Raw genomic sequence first — 14,524 nt, 5'->3', positions numbered from 1 at the left:
GCGAGTGAACGGAAGATGGGGCTCTGAGCCGCTTCAACTCGAGCGCTCACTCTGTCTCCTGCTGGCCGATTTCAAAGTTTGCAGCAGTGACAGGCTGGGGTAAGAGATGTTCATTATTTAACAATAATACCAAAATTCACTCGGGACCTGGTGATACCAATTTTTTTTTTCCAATGAATGGATGTTATTAAAATAATTGAAATTGGTTTATTATAGTGACACGTATCAAGGGTTACAGAGCAAAGCTTGCTCGCAAACCATCCAAGAGATTATTCCATACATCAGGATAGTAAAAAAAAACGGAATGCAGAATATAGTGCTTCAGTTCCAGGGAGTGCAGTGCAGCCAGATAAATAAAGTGCAAGGTAGATCGGGAGATGAATGTATGTGGAATGGAGGGGTATGGATCACGGTGTCGCATTTGGAACAGACATTGTGGGCCGAAAGACCTTTTTTTTAAACAAACTACTAAAGTTTATTCAATCACAAAATACACACAGCGATCAGGGATTTACAAAAACTATATACAATTTCAAGGTAAAATATTCCCTGTGGCGGGGGCACTGTTCTCGGAATTACCCCGCCGTGCCAATATGATCACATGCATTCTCCATTTCTGAGGATGCTCAAGTGTAAACGTAACCCCTGAAGAGAGGTAAGCAGTTGGCTGGGGCAGAGCCCTCAACTGCCCGCCACCTACCCCTGTGAACGGCCATCTTGGCCAGGCCCAGGAGCAACCCCACCAGTGGATTGCCAAGCGACCCTCCCTCCTCCATTCTGGGTGACCATACATCGGGAGCACGAGGCTGAACTTGAGGGGAGTGTGTGTGTGTGTGTTTTAAAGAGATTTCATCTGTAGCATATGAGAGGTCTGTTCAACAGCCTTATCACAGTGGAATAGAAGCAGTCCTTGAGCCTGTGATACCTGCTCTCAAGCTTTCATTTCTTCTGCCTGATGGGAGGGAGAAAAGGGAATGACTCAAAGTGACATTCATTTCACTTTTTTAATTACTCAGCAGTATAATAAATGTTATAATAAAGGAAATAGAACCCTGTGAATTTCAGATTCAGGTTAGTTTACTGCCATTATTACCAGGGTGCAATGAAAATCCTCAATTAGGTAAAACTCAGAGAGGAAACAGTATGTAATAATAAAGACAACAAGTGCAAAGATAGTCATGCAGGCTGAAGTAATATAGAAAAGAATGCCAAAGTGACAATAAGGAATAACTGAGAGGGGAACACATCTCCAAGAGGAGCACACTCTGGTAGGGTTTGGAGGCTTGCGTGCCTCAATGACCTGGAGAGCTTCGTGCGCTGGCTGGAGTCAGGGTCTTGGTAGGGTCACCCATGTCAAACAGGTCAAAGGGTAGAGGGCAGACTAAGAGTGGTCCCCCAGTTCTCCAGATTTGGGGGTTCAGCTCAGGGCTAACAACCCTGACTGGTCAAACAAAGTTGTTATAGAAGCAGCAACAAAGAATCCTTCTACATCTGAGTGCAACAGTGTTCCTGAGTCTCCGGCCTGGACTTGTGTGGCTGATAGTGAAACCTGACATGATGAAGGAAGCCCTGAACAGTGTCAGAGATAGAGAACCTTCATTGCTGCCCTAAGCGCCAGTGGCATAACAGCCAGGCAGGTAGAATTAAGAGTCTGACAGTACCATTGTGAAGTGAGAGTAAAGAGGTGATTGTTTCGGAACTCTGAAAACAGTGGGGAAGATGATAGATCATAACAGCACAGCAACAAGACCTTCTGCCCATAATATTACTGTTCCTCTCCGCACCTTGTGGCACATCAGGCAGCAAGCTTGCCATTTTTGAGTGTTTATCTGTTTTTTATGAGGCCCAAGTTGCTCGTTCGACACTCAACCCAGCAAGGAGCCGGTTGGGTTTGAACCCTGGACCACTTGATTTTGGAGGTTTTGTGGGGCAGATCGGGAGTCTCGGATGGTATGTTGCCTCCCTGGTGCCAGGGTCCGGGACATCTCAGATCGGGTGCAGACTATTCTTGAGAACGAGGGCATGAACCCAGATGTAGTGGTCCATGTAGGGACCAACGATGTAGGTAAGGTGAGTGAGGGGGTCCTGCTTAGAGAGTTCAGGGAGTTAGGAGTGAAGCTGAAAGGCAGGACCTCCAGGGTGACAATCTCGGGATTGCTACCTGTGCCACGTGCGAGTGAGGCGAAGAATAGAATGATTATGCACATTAATACGAGGCTGAGAGCATGGTGCAGGAAGGAAGGGTTCAGGTTTTTGGATAATTGGTCTTTGTTCCAGGGACATTGGGATCTGTTTCGAAGGGACGGTCTACATCTGAACCGGAGGGGTACTAGCATTCTTGCAGGAGTGTTTGCCAGTGCTGCTCGGGGGGGGGGGGGGGGTTAAACTAGATGTGCAGGGGGCAGGGATCCAGATCCAGAGGGTTGGTCAGAAGGAGCATGGGATTAAATGTGTAGAAGGTTTGGGTAATCTTGAGAAGGTCATCAAAATTCAGGGTGCAATTAGCCCGATGGAAGTTCAAGGAGCTGGGTTAGGTACAGTAGACAGTCTTTTAAGCAAAGAGAGGAGGAATGGGCTAAGAATTCTATACTTGAATGCACATAGTGTCAGAAATAAGGCAGATGAGCTTGAAGCTCAGATGAAAATGGGGAACTACGATATTGTTGGGATAACGGAGACATGACTGCAAGGGGATCAGGCCTGGGAATTGAGTGTACCAGGGTATACGTGCTATCGTAGAGACAGAAATATGGGAAGAGGGGGTGGGGTGGCCCTGTTAGTAAGGAATGAGATTCAGTCCTTAGCAAGAGGTGACTTGGGAACAGGGGAAGTAGAGTCTGTGTGGATTGAGCTGAGGAACAGTAAGGGTAAAAAGACCCTAATGGGTGTTGTGTACAGGCCCCCAAACAGTAGCGTGGATATTGGGTACAAGTCGATTAGGGACTTAACATTGGCATGTGCTAAAGGTAATGCAGTCGTTATGGGAGATTTCAACATGCAGGTGAACTGGGAGAATCAGGTAGGTGCTGGACCCCAGGATAGGGAGTTTGTGGAGTGTCTAAGGGATGTATTTTTGGAACAGCTTGTGCTTGAGCCAACCAGGAACGAGGCTATTTTGGACTTGGTGATGTGTAATGAACAGGAATTGATAAGTGATCTTGAAGTAAAGGAGCCATTAGGAAGTAGTGATCATAACATGATAAGTTTTTATCTATAATTTGAGAGGGATAAGGGCAGATCAGTGGTGTCAGTGTTGCAATTAAATAAAGGAGACTACGGAGCCATGAGGGAAGAGCTGGCCAAAGTTAAATGGGCGGATGCCCTGGCAGGAAAGACAGTGGATCAGCAGTGGCAGATATTCTTGGGCATAATACAAAAGATGCAAAAGCAGTTCATTCCAATGAGAAGGAAGGATTCAAAGAGGGGGAAGGGGCCACAGTGGTTGACAAAGGAAGTCAGAGATTGTATAGCTTTAAAGAAAAAGAAGTATGACAGGGCTAAGATGAGTGGGAATACAGATGATTGGGAAAGTTTTAAGGAGCAGCAGATCTTAACTAAAAAAGCAATACGGAGAGAAAAAATCAGGTATGAGCTCAGTCTAGCCAGGAATATAAAAGGGGATAGCAAAAGCTTTTTTAGCTATGTGAACAGAAAGAAGATAGTTAAGAACAATGTTGGCCCCTTGAAGAATGAATTGGGAGAAATTGTTATGGGAAACAGGGAAATGGCAACAGAATTTAATGCGTACTTTAGATCTGTCTTCACCAGGGAGGACACAAGCAATCTCCCAGATGTATGGATGGGCCAGGGTCATAAGATATGAGTCAGATTGACATTAGGAAAGAAACTGTGATGAGTAGACTGGTAGGACTGAAGGCTGATAAATCCCCGGGTCCAGATGGTCTGCATCCGAGGGTTCTAAAAGAGGTGGCTCAGGAAATTGCGGATGCATTGGTAATCATTTTCCAATGTTCCTTAGATTCAGGATCAGTTCCTGAAGGTTGGAGAGTGGCTAATGTTATCCCACTTTTCAAGAAGGGAGGGAAGGAGAAAACGGAGAACTATCGCCCTGTTAGCCTAACGTCAGTCGTGGCGAAGATGCTTGAGTCCATTATTAAGGACGAAATAGTGGCACATCTAGATGGCAGAAATAGGATTAGGCCGAGCCAGCATGGATTTACCAAGGGCAAATCATGCTTGACTAATCTGTTGGAGTTTTTTGAGGGTGTAACAAGGATGTTAGACGAGGGTAAGCCAGTGGATGTTGTATACCTAGATTTTCAGAAGGCATTCGATAAGGTGCCACATAGGAGATTTGTGAGTAAAATCAGAGCTCATGGCATTGGGGGCAGGGTTTCAACATGGATAGAAAACTGGTTGGCAGATAGAAAGCAAAGGGTAGCAGTGAATGGGTGTTTCTCGGACTGGCTGGAGGTGACTAGTGGGGTACCACAGGGCTCTGTATTGGGACCACAGCTCTTTACGATTTATGTCAATGATTTAGATGAGTGCATTGAAAACTATATCAGCAAGTTTGCTGACGATACTAAACTGGGTGGCAGTGTGACATGCGAAGAGGACGTTAGGAGAATACAGGGAGACTTGGATAGGCTGGGTGAGTGGGCAGATACTTGGCAGATGTCATTCAATGTGAATAAATGTGAAGTTATCCACTTTGGAAGCAGAAACAAGAGGGCAGAGTATTGTCTGAATGGTGTAGAGTTAGGTAAGGGAGAAATGCAAAGAGACCTAGGAGTCCTAGTTCACCAGTAAATGAAGGTGAATGAGCAAGTGCAACAGGCAGTGAAGAGGGCAAATGGAATGTTGGCCTTTGTTACAAGGGGAATTGAATACAAGAGCAAGGATGTCCTTTTGCATTTGTACAGGGCCCTAGTGAGACCACACCTGGAATATTGTGTACAGTTTTGGTCTCCAGGTTTAAGGAAGGACATTCTGACAGTTGAGGAAGTGCAGCGTAGATTCACTAGGTTGATTCCTGGGATGGCAGGGCTGTCTTACGCAGAGATTGGAGAGATTGGGCTTGTACACGCTGGAATTGAGGAGATTGAGAGGGGATCTGATTGAAACATTTAAGATAATTAAAGGATTTGATAGAATTGAGGCAGGAAATATGTTCCAGATGTTGGGAGAGTCCAGTACCAGAGGGCATGGATTGAGAATAAGAGGTCAGTTATTTAAAACAGAGTTGAGGAAGAGCTTCTTCTCCCAGAGAGTTGTGCAGGTGTGGAATGCACTACCTCGGAAGACGGTGGAGGCCAATTCTCTGGATTTCAAGAAGGAGCTAGATAGATATCTGATGGATAGGGGAATCAAGGGATATGGGGACAAGGCAGGGACTGGGTATTGATAGTGAATGATCAGCCATGATCTCAGAATGGCGGTGCAGACTCGAGGGGCCGAATGGTCTACTTCTGCACCTATTGTCTATTGTCTATTGTCACTCACCTCAAAATCCAGCCGGCTAACTACCCAAGATATTATGCTGCACTAATGAAGCCAATAACTCACCACTATCTAAATGAATTGCTTCTGCCTGCAGTGTACATATTCTCCCATTCTCTGTACAGTGATGTGAAAGAGCTTCTTTAAGAGCATCTTAAACCCCTCTGTTGAACTTGCCTCCACAACAACCTCTGGCAATGCTCTGAAGTTACAAACCACTCTATGTGTAATAGAGTGCCCATCACCTTTGAACTTATCCCCTCTCACCATAAATGGGTGTCCCTTAGTATTATACAAGAGGCTGGTTGTCTGAGTTTTCAATCTTCTTCTCCCAGAAGGTAGAAAAGAGTAAGGGGAACAGTTAGCACGGCACTGATCCTAAACATTGACAATACTATTAGCATTCCTGAAGCTTGCAGGTTTAGATTTGTAAGTTCCAGAGTGACCTCCATGTGCTGACCTCAGCTCTGGCCACACATTATACCTGTAGCCTGGATTCCCCACTCACACTCTGCTGAACCATTAAGATTTTTGAATAGCAACACACACAAAATGCTGATGGAATGCAGCAGGCCAGGCAGCATCTATGGGAAGAAGCGCTGTTGACGTTTTGGGCCGAGACCCTTCGTCAGGATTAACTGAAAGGAAAGACAGCAAGAGATTTGAAAGTAGGACACCTACGCTCTGTCCGCCAGAGAAAGCAGGATCTCCCAGTGGCCATACATTTTAATTCCACGTCCCATTCCCATTCTGATATGTCTATCCAGGGCCTCCTCCACTGTGAAGATGAAGCCACATTCAGGTTGGAGGAACAAAACCTTATATACCATCTGGGTAGCCTCCAACCTGATGGCATGAACATTGACTTCTCTAACTTCTGTTAATGCCCCTCCTCCCCTTCTTACCCCATCACTGATATATTTAGGTTTTTCCCCCCTCCCCTTTTTGTTCACTCTCAGCCCATCACTCTGCCTGTTCTCCATCTCCCTCTGGTGCTCCCCTCCCCCTTTCTTTCTCCCTAGGCCTCCCGTCCCATGATCCTTTCCCTTCTCCAGCTCTGTATCCCTTTTGCCAATCACCTTTCCAGCTCTTAGCTTCACCCCACCCCCTCCGGTCTTCTATCATTTTGCATTTCCCCCTCCCCCTCCTACTTTCAAATCTCTTACTATCTTTCCTAACAGTTAGTCCTGACTAAGGGTCTCGGCCTGAAACGTCGACAGTGCTTCTTCCTATAGATGCAGTACTGCCTGGCCTGCTATGTTCCACCAGCATTTTGTGTGTGTTTTACTTGAATTTCCAGCATCTGCAGATTTCCTCGTGTAAGATTTTTGAATAATCAGATGGCAGATTATTAGAGATTAACAATATTCATTAAAGAAACTGTGCTCATCGTTAGAAGGTGGAAGAGCATCAAACTGCCAGTGAGGTTATAATAGAGACACAAAAGCTTCTGCAGATGCTGGAAATCAAGCAACACACACACACACAACTCCCCCCCCCCACCCTGCCCCCAAGTCAGGTAGCATCTGTGAAAAGAAATCAACAGATGCCATTTTGGGCCAAGACCTTTCATCAAGACTGAAAAGGAAAACAAGCAGGGGCAGCATAAGAAAGTGGACGGAGGGGGAGGAGTACAAGCTGGTAGTTGATAGGTGACACCAGGTGAGGGGAAGGTGGGTGGGGGAAGGGATATGCTGTGAAAAGCTGGTAGGTGATAGGTGGAAGAGGTAAAGAGCTGAAAAAGAAGGAATCTAACAGGAGAGGACAATGGACAATGGAATAAATGGAAGGAAGCGGAGAACCAGAGGGAGGTGATTGGCAGGTCATCAAAGCAAGGGAGGAGAAGAGAAGGGGTGAGAGAAAATCTGCAGATGCTGGAGATCTAAAGCAACACACATAAAATACTGGAGGAGCTTGGCAGGTCAGGCAGCATCTATGGAAAGGAGTAAACAGTCAACGTTTTGGGCTGAGACCCTTCATCAGGACTGGAAAGAAAGGGGAGAAGTCAGATTATGAAGGTGGAGGAAGAGGAGGAAGAAATACAAGTTGCAGGTGATAAGTGAAACCAGAAGAGGGGGAGGAGTGAGGTTGATTGGTGAAAGAGATAAAAAGCTGGAGATGGGGGAACCTAATAGGTGAGGAACAGGAGACCATGGAAGAAAGGGAAGGGAGAGGGGCTCCAGAGGAAGGTCGTAGACAGGTAAGGAGATAAGATGAGAGAGGGAAACAGGAATGAGGAATGGTGAAGGAGGGGAGGAGGGGGTCAAAAGTTTGAGAAATCAATGTTCATGCCACCAGGTTGAAGCTACCCAGACTGAATATAAGATGTTGCTCCTCCAACCTGAGTGTGACCTCATCATGGCAGTAGAGGAGGATATGGAGTGACATGCCATATGAGGAATGGGAAGTAGAATTGAAATGGGTGGCCACTGGAAGATCCTGCTTTTCGTAGCGGATGGAGTGAAGATGCTCGATGAAGCCGACTTCTAACTCACATCATGTCTTACTGATATACAGGAGGCGACACCGGGAGCATTGAATATAGTAGATGACCCAGGTAAAGTGTCACCTCTTCTGGAAAGACTGTTTGGGTGTTGATAGAATAGAGCAGTGGGCTACGCCCACATCTTTGATCAGACATAATACGTTTTTCGAGGAGAATATATTATTTCTGATCTGCACTGACTGTGGGTGTCCAGATGAGGAAGTGAAGGACACAGTTGTAGAGGTCCAGCCATTGAGGCTTATTGGTTAGTACTGAGCAGTAATCAATAAACAGCGGCCAGTCATAGGTATTGTAGTTGTCTAGGTGGTTCAGAGCTGAGTGGAGAGGCAGTGAGGTTGCATGTACTGAAGACCTATTGTGGCAATAGGCTAATTGCAGTGGCTCCAGGTCCTTGCTTAGGCAGCAGTTACTTCTAGCCATGAACAACCTTTCAAAGCACTTCATCATGGCAGATTGAGTGCTACTGGATGATGGTCATTGAGGCAGTTTCATCCTTCTCTTCTTGTGCACTGGTCTGATTGATGTCCTTTTGAAGCAGGTGGGAACCTCCGACTACAGCACTCCTGCCAGTTGATTAGCACAGGTTTTCAGTGCCCCGCCAGGTACACCATCAGTGCTTGATGCCTTGTGAGGGTTCTACTTCTCTTCTAATATTTATTTATCTGTACACTTGTAATGCTACAGTGACACCATAATTTCCTTTGGGATCAATAAAGTAGCTTTCTATCGATCTATCTATCTTTCTATCTTCCCAGGGCCATGTCATTCACTGTGTGTGTCCTGCCCTTGTTTTGCATACTAAAATGCATTATTAGCTTTGCTAGAAAATCAACAAATCGGGTAGTACAAGTTCAGAACAGCAATGTCTTTTCATTGGAGAATAAGATTTCAAAGTTCAAGTTGAAAGTACATTTATTCTCAAAGTATGTCTATCTTATACAGCCTTAGAATTTGTCTCCTTACAGGCCACCACAAAACAAAGAAACCCAAAAGAACCCATTGAAAGAAAGACTAACAAACACCCAACGCGCAAAAAGAGGAAAAGACGCATAAATTGTGTGATCAATAAAAGCAAGCAAGCAGCGTTCAAAACAAATGTGAGTCCATAGACACGAAGCCCAGTGCAGCTGGCGCAGGCCTCAGCCTCAGTTCATCACACAGGGCAGAACGTCGTGGAGCTCACTGTCATAAAGCCCGGAGCAGGCCTCAGCCTCAGTTCATCACACAGGGCAGAACGTCGTGGAGCTCACTGTCATAAAGCCCGGAGCAGGCCTCAGCCTCAGTTCATCACACAGGGCAGAACGTCGTGGAGCACACTGTCATAAAGCCCAGAGCAGGCCTCAGCCTCAGTTCATCACACAGGGCAGCAGAACGTCGTGGAGCTCACTGTCATAAAGCCCGGAGCAGGCCTCAGCCTCAGTTCATCACACAGGGCAGCAGAACGTCGTGGAGCTCACTGTCATAAAGCCCGGAGCAGGCCTCAGCCTCAGTTCATCACACAGGGCAGCAGAACGTCGTGGAGCTCACTGTCATAAAGCCCGGAGCAGGCCTCAGCCTCAGTTCATCACACAGGGCAGAACGTCGTGGAGCTCACTGTCATAAAGCCCGGAGCAGGCCTCAGCCTCAGTTCATCACACAGGGCAGAACGTCGTGGAGCACACTGTCATAAAGCCCGGAGCAGGCCTCAGCCTCAGTTCATCACACAGGGCAGCAGAACGTCGTGGAGCTCACTGTCATAAAGCCCGGAGCAGGCCTCAGCCTCAGTTCATCACACAGGGCAGCAGAACATTGCGGAGCTCACTGTCATAAAGCCCGGAGCAGGCCTCAGCCTCAGTTCATCACACAGGGCAGCAGAACGTCGTGGAGCACACTGTCATAAAGCCCGGAGCAGGCCTCAGCCTCAGTTCATCACACAGGGCAGCAGAACGTCGTGGAGCTCACTGTCATAAAGCCCGGAGCAGGCCTCAGCCTCAGTTCATCACACACGGCAGAACGTCGTGGAGCACACTGTCATAAAGCCCGGAGCAGGCCTCAGCCTCAGTTCATCACACAGGGCAGCAGAACGTCGTGGAGCTCACTGTCATAAAGCCCAGAGCAGGCCTCAGCCTCAGTTCATCACACAGGGCAGCAGAACATTGCGGAGCTCACTGTCATAAAGCCCGGAGCAGGCCTCAGCCTCAGCTCATCACACAGGGCAGAACGTCGTGGAGCTCACTGTCATAAAGCCCGGAGCAGGCCTCAGACTCAGTTCATCACACAGGGCAGAACGTTGTGGAGCTCACTGTCATAAAGCCCGGAGCAGGCCTCAGCCTCAGTTCATCACACAGGGCAGAACGTCGTGGAGCACACTGTCATAAAGCCCGGAGCAGGCCTCAGCCTCAGTTCATCACACAGGGCAGCAGAACGTTGTGGAGCTCACTGTCATAAAGCCCGGAGCAGGCCTCAGCCTCAGTTCATCACACAGGGCAGCAGAACGTCGTGGAGCTCACTGTCATAAAGCCCGGAGCAGGCCTCAGCCTCAGTTCATCACACAGGGCAGCAGAACGTTGTGGAGCTCACTGTCATAAAGCCCGGAGCAGGCCTCAGCCTCAGTTCATCACACAGGGCAGAACGTCGTGGAGCTCACTGTCATAAAGCCCGGAGCAGGCCACAGCCTCAGTGCAGTGCAGTGAAGAGCAGAGCAAACATCTGCCGCTATTTGAAAATATTTTGAGGCTATTATGTCTGGCAATTGGTTGGAGTTAAGTCAGAACCTAAGGCAAACAGTCCGACTAACAGACAGTACATACAAAATGCTGGAGGAACTGGGGAAGTCAGGCAGCATCTATGGAGGGGAATAAAAAGTTGATGGTTTGGGACTGGACTAAAAGGGGGCAGAAGTCAGAATACATAGATGATGGGAGGGTGTAGTTGGGTGAGCGGACACAGTTGATCACCTTGTTCAGTCCACCCTCCTGTGGCCAGTTTCCTTCACTGCAACTCTTCCAACTTGCAGTCAGTAACTTCCCATGTATCTGTGAACTTAATTAAGCAAACTTATCATTTGACTCATTCTTGCTGCAAAACATGGCATGCTTATGAATATACAAACTCTAGAACATTATTCCTGAGAGGATAAAAATAATATTTATATTCCTTACACACAAGAGATTCTGCAGATGCTGGGAATTCAGAGTAACACACACAAAATGCAGGAGGAACTCAGCAAGTCGGGCAACATCCATGAGGAAGAATAAGCAGTCAACATTTTCTGGCCGAGATCCTTCTTCAGGACTGGAAGTAGAGGGAGAAGACACCAGAATTAGAAGTTGAGTGGAGGGGAAGGAGTACAAGCTAGAGGTGATAGGTGAAGCCAGGTGAGGGGGAAGATAGATGAGTGGGGGAGGGTGACAGTGAGAAGCTGGGAGGTGATAGGTGGAAAAGTTACAGGCTGAAGAAGAAATCTGACAGAAGAGAAGAGTGGACCATGGGAGAAAGGGAAGGAGGAGGGGCACCAGGGGAAGCTGATAGAGAGGTGAGGAGTAGAGAAATGATGAAAGAAGCCAGAAAGAGCAATGGAAAAGGAGAGAAGGAGGTGGGAAGAAATTACTGGAAGTTGGAGAAATAAATGTTCATGCCGTCAGTATGGAGGCTGCCCAATCGGAATGAGGTGTTGCTCCTCAAACTAGAAAGGGGCCTCATGATGAAAATAGAGGAGGGCATGGACCAGCATGTTGGAATGGGAATGGGGGGGGGGTGGAATTAAATTGGATGGCCACTGGGAAATCATTCCTGTTGCAGATGGAGATTAACAACGTGGTCCCCTAATCTACCATAGCCACCAGTGTGACCTGGCATAGACTGGAGATTACAATCACAAACAAGAGAAAATCTGCAGATGCTAGAAATCCAAGCAACACACACAAAATTCTGGAGGAACTCAGCAGGCCAGGCAGCATCTATGGAAAAGAGTACAGTTTGTTTCAGCCCGAAACGTTGACTGTACTCTTTTCTATAGATGTTGCAAAGACTGGAGACTGCTTTGTCGAGCACCTTCACTCTGTCCACAACAGAGAGAATTCCCTGATGGCCAACCATTTTAATTCCCATTCTGACATGTTGGTCTATGTCCTCCTCTACAGCCACGATGAGGTGAATTTCAGCATTTTGTGTATGTTGCTCTTTATATTCCATCTGGGTAGTCTTCAGCCTGATGGCATGAACATCAATTCCTCCAACTTCCAGTAATTTCTCCCCCCTCTCATTCTCTCCTTTTCCATTCCCTACTCTGGATACCCTCTTACCACTTCTCTTCTCCTCACCTGCCTATCATTTCCCTTTAGTGACCCTCCTCTTTCCCTTTCTCTTGTGGTCTACTCTCCTCACCTATCAGAACCCTTCTTCTTCAGCCTATCATCTCCCAGCTTCTCTGTACTCCCTCTCCTCTACTCAGCTACCTTTCCCTCTCACCTGGCTTCACCTATCACCTTCCAGCTTGTACTTCATCCCCATCCCCCATATTATTCCGGCTTCTTCCCCCTTTCTTCCCAGTCCTGAAGGGTTTCAGCCCAAAATGTCGACTCTTTATTCCTCTCCATGTATGCTGCCTGACTTGCTGAGTTCCTCCAACTGTGTTACTCTTTATATTCCTTACAGTGATTTAGAATTTATCTCTTTACCCTTCCTAACCCTTATCAGCTTAGCAAACTAATTATATTTTCATATTATCTACTCCTTTCATCTTTAACGTATATTTAAGAATATTATTTGCTACTTAAAAAACAAATACATGTGGTGAAACCTTTGCTAAAGGAGACATCAAAGTTGCAATCCATTTTAATTATATTAAGTGATGTGGTTGCAGTGACAAAAATAACAGCTGCTTCCTTTCTTCTTACAGTTATACATTGCTGTTAACCATCAACATGGACTCATATCTACATACTTAAAAGATTAAATGCTTTGCAAAACTACCAGTGTTTTTTCAAGTAACAATGGTATCGATTCCTGCATTGTTCAAGAAATTGGAACAGTACAGTTAAAGAACAGGCCCTTCAGCCTGTGATGTTGCGCCATATTAATTAAATCAGTAATTCAATAACTAACCAAACTATTCCCTTCTACCTACATAACACCAATATCCCTCCATTCTCTGCACATTCATGTGATTATCTAAAACTCTCTTAAAAACCTCTATCATATATGCATCACACCCACCTCAGGCACCCACCATGCTGTGTAAAAAAAAAATTACTCTGCACATCTTCATCAAATTTACTTCACTCACATGCATACCCTATATTATTCAATGTTTCAACACTGGGGAAAAAAGTTACCAACTCTTTATTGACATGGACTAGATGGGCCAAGGGGTCTGTTTCTGTGCTGTAGTTCTCCATGACTTTTCTATCCACGCCTCTCATAATTTTATAAACTCCTATCAGGTTCCCAGCTTCCACTGTTCTAGAGAAAACAACAATATCTCGTTATACCACGTGCCATCTAATCCAGACAGCACCCTGGGAAACAGCTTCTGCTCCTTCTTCATGGCCCCAACGTCCTTCTATGATGGAGCAACAGAATTGAAGACATTATTTTAGTCCTTGGAAGGAAATCAACATGATTGTGATAATTCTATCGTTTATTTTTAGAAAACATAAAAACATAAGTATCCACAAAACTCTCATTTGTAAGATGATATGGTTTCCATTTTGAATTGTAGATTGTAGGTTAAAGTGCAGAACACAACCACACTGGTATAGCACAGCAGCAGTTCATAATTTTATATCGCAGCCTCTTACACACCTAGAAGTACATAATCATACTGAATTGTTGATATTCATTAACTATTAGAGTGTGTGACAAATCTATAAAGTTTTCCACAGAATCGATCAAAGCACATACAGAAGTATTGAATCGGCAGATAGATCAGTTAGGATGGAGCTTCAAAAATAATTGATTGCAACAACTCAAAAGATCTTTCAACTTTTAGCTCTAAATTTGCACATTTAAAACACTCCTTAAGTTGTGATGCGTTCATGGAAACTATTCTGTAGTATTAATAAGACCATAAGGCATAGAAGCAGAATTGGGATATTCAGCCCATTGAGTCTGTGCTGCCATTCCATCATGGCTGATTTATTATCCCTCTCAACCCTATTCTCCTGCCTTCTCCCATAACCTTTGATGTCATTACTAATCAAGAACCTGTCAACCTCTGCTTTAAATATTACCCTATTCAATGAGAACCTAGCTGATCTGAATCCCAAATCTATATCCACTAATACCTTGATTAAAATAATCCATTAATCTGCAGATTTGCAATTAACATTGATCCAGTATTAATTATCACTTACAAAAGAATGCTATAGACCTCCACCATCTTCTGCATATAAAACTGCTTTCTAACATAACCACTGAAAAGCCTATTCTCGAGGTCTCCGGGGTGGCATAATAACGTAATGGTTGGCACAATGCTTTACAGTACCAACTACCTTGGTTAATTCTCACTGCTATCTGTAAGGAGTTTTTATGTCTCCCTGGGACCGTCTGGGTTTCTTCTGGGTGCTCCAGTTT

This window comes from Hypanus sabinus, chromosome 7, assembly GCF_030144855.1.
Source record: "Hypanus sabinus isolate sHypSab1 chromosome 7, sHypSab1.hap1, whole genome shotgun sequence".
Lineage (NCBI taxonomy): Eukaryota > Metazoa > Chordata > Chondrichthyes > Myliobatiformes > Dasyatidae > Hypanus > Hypanus sabinus.
This window is presented reverse-complemented; position numbering follows the sequence as displayed.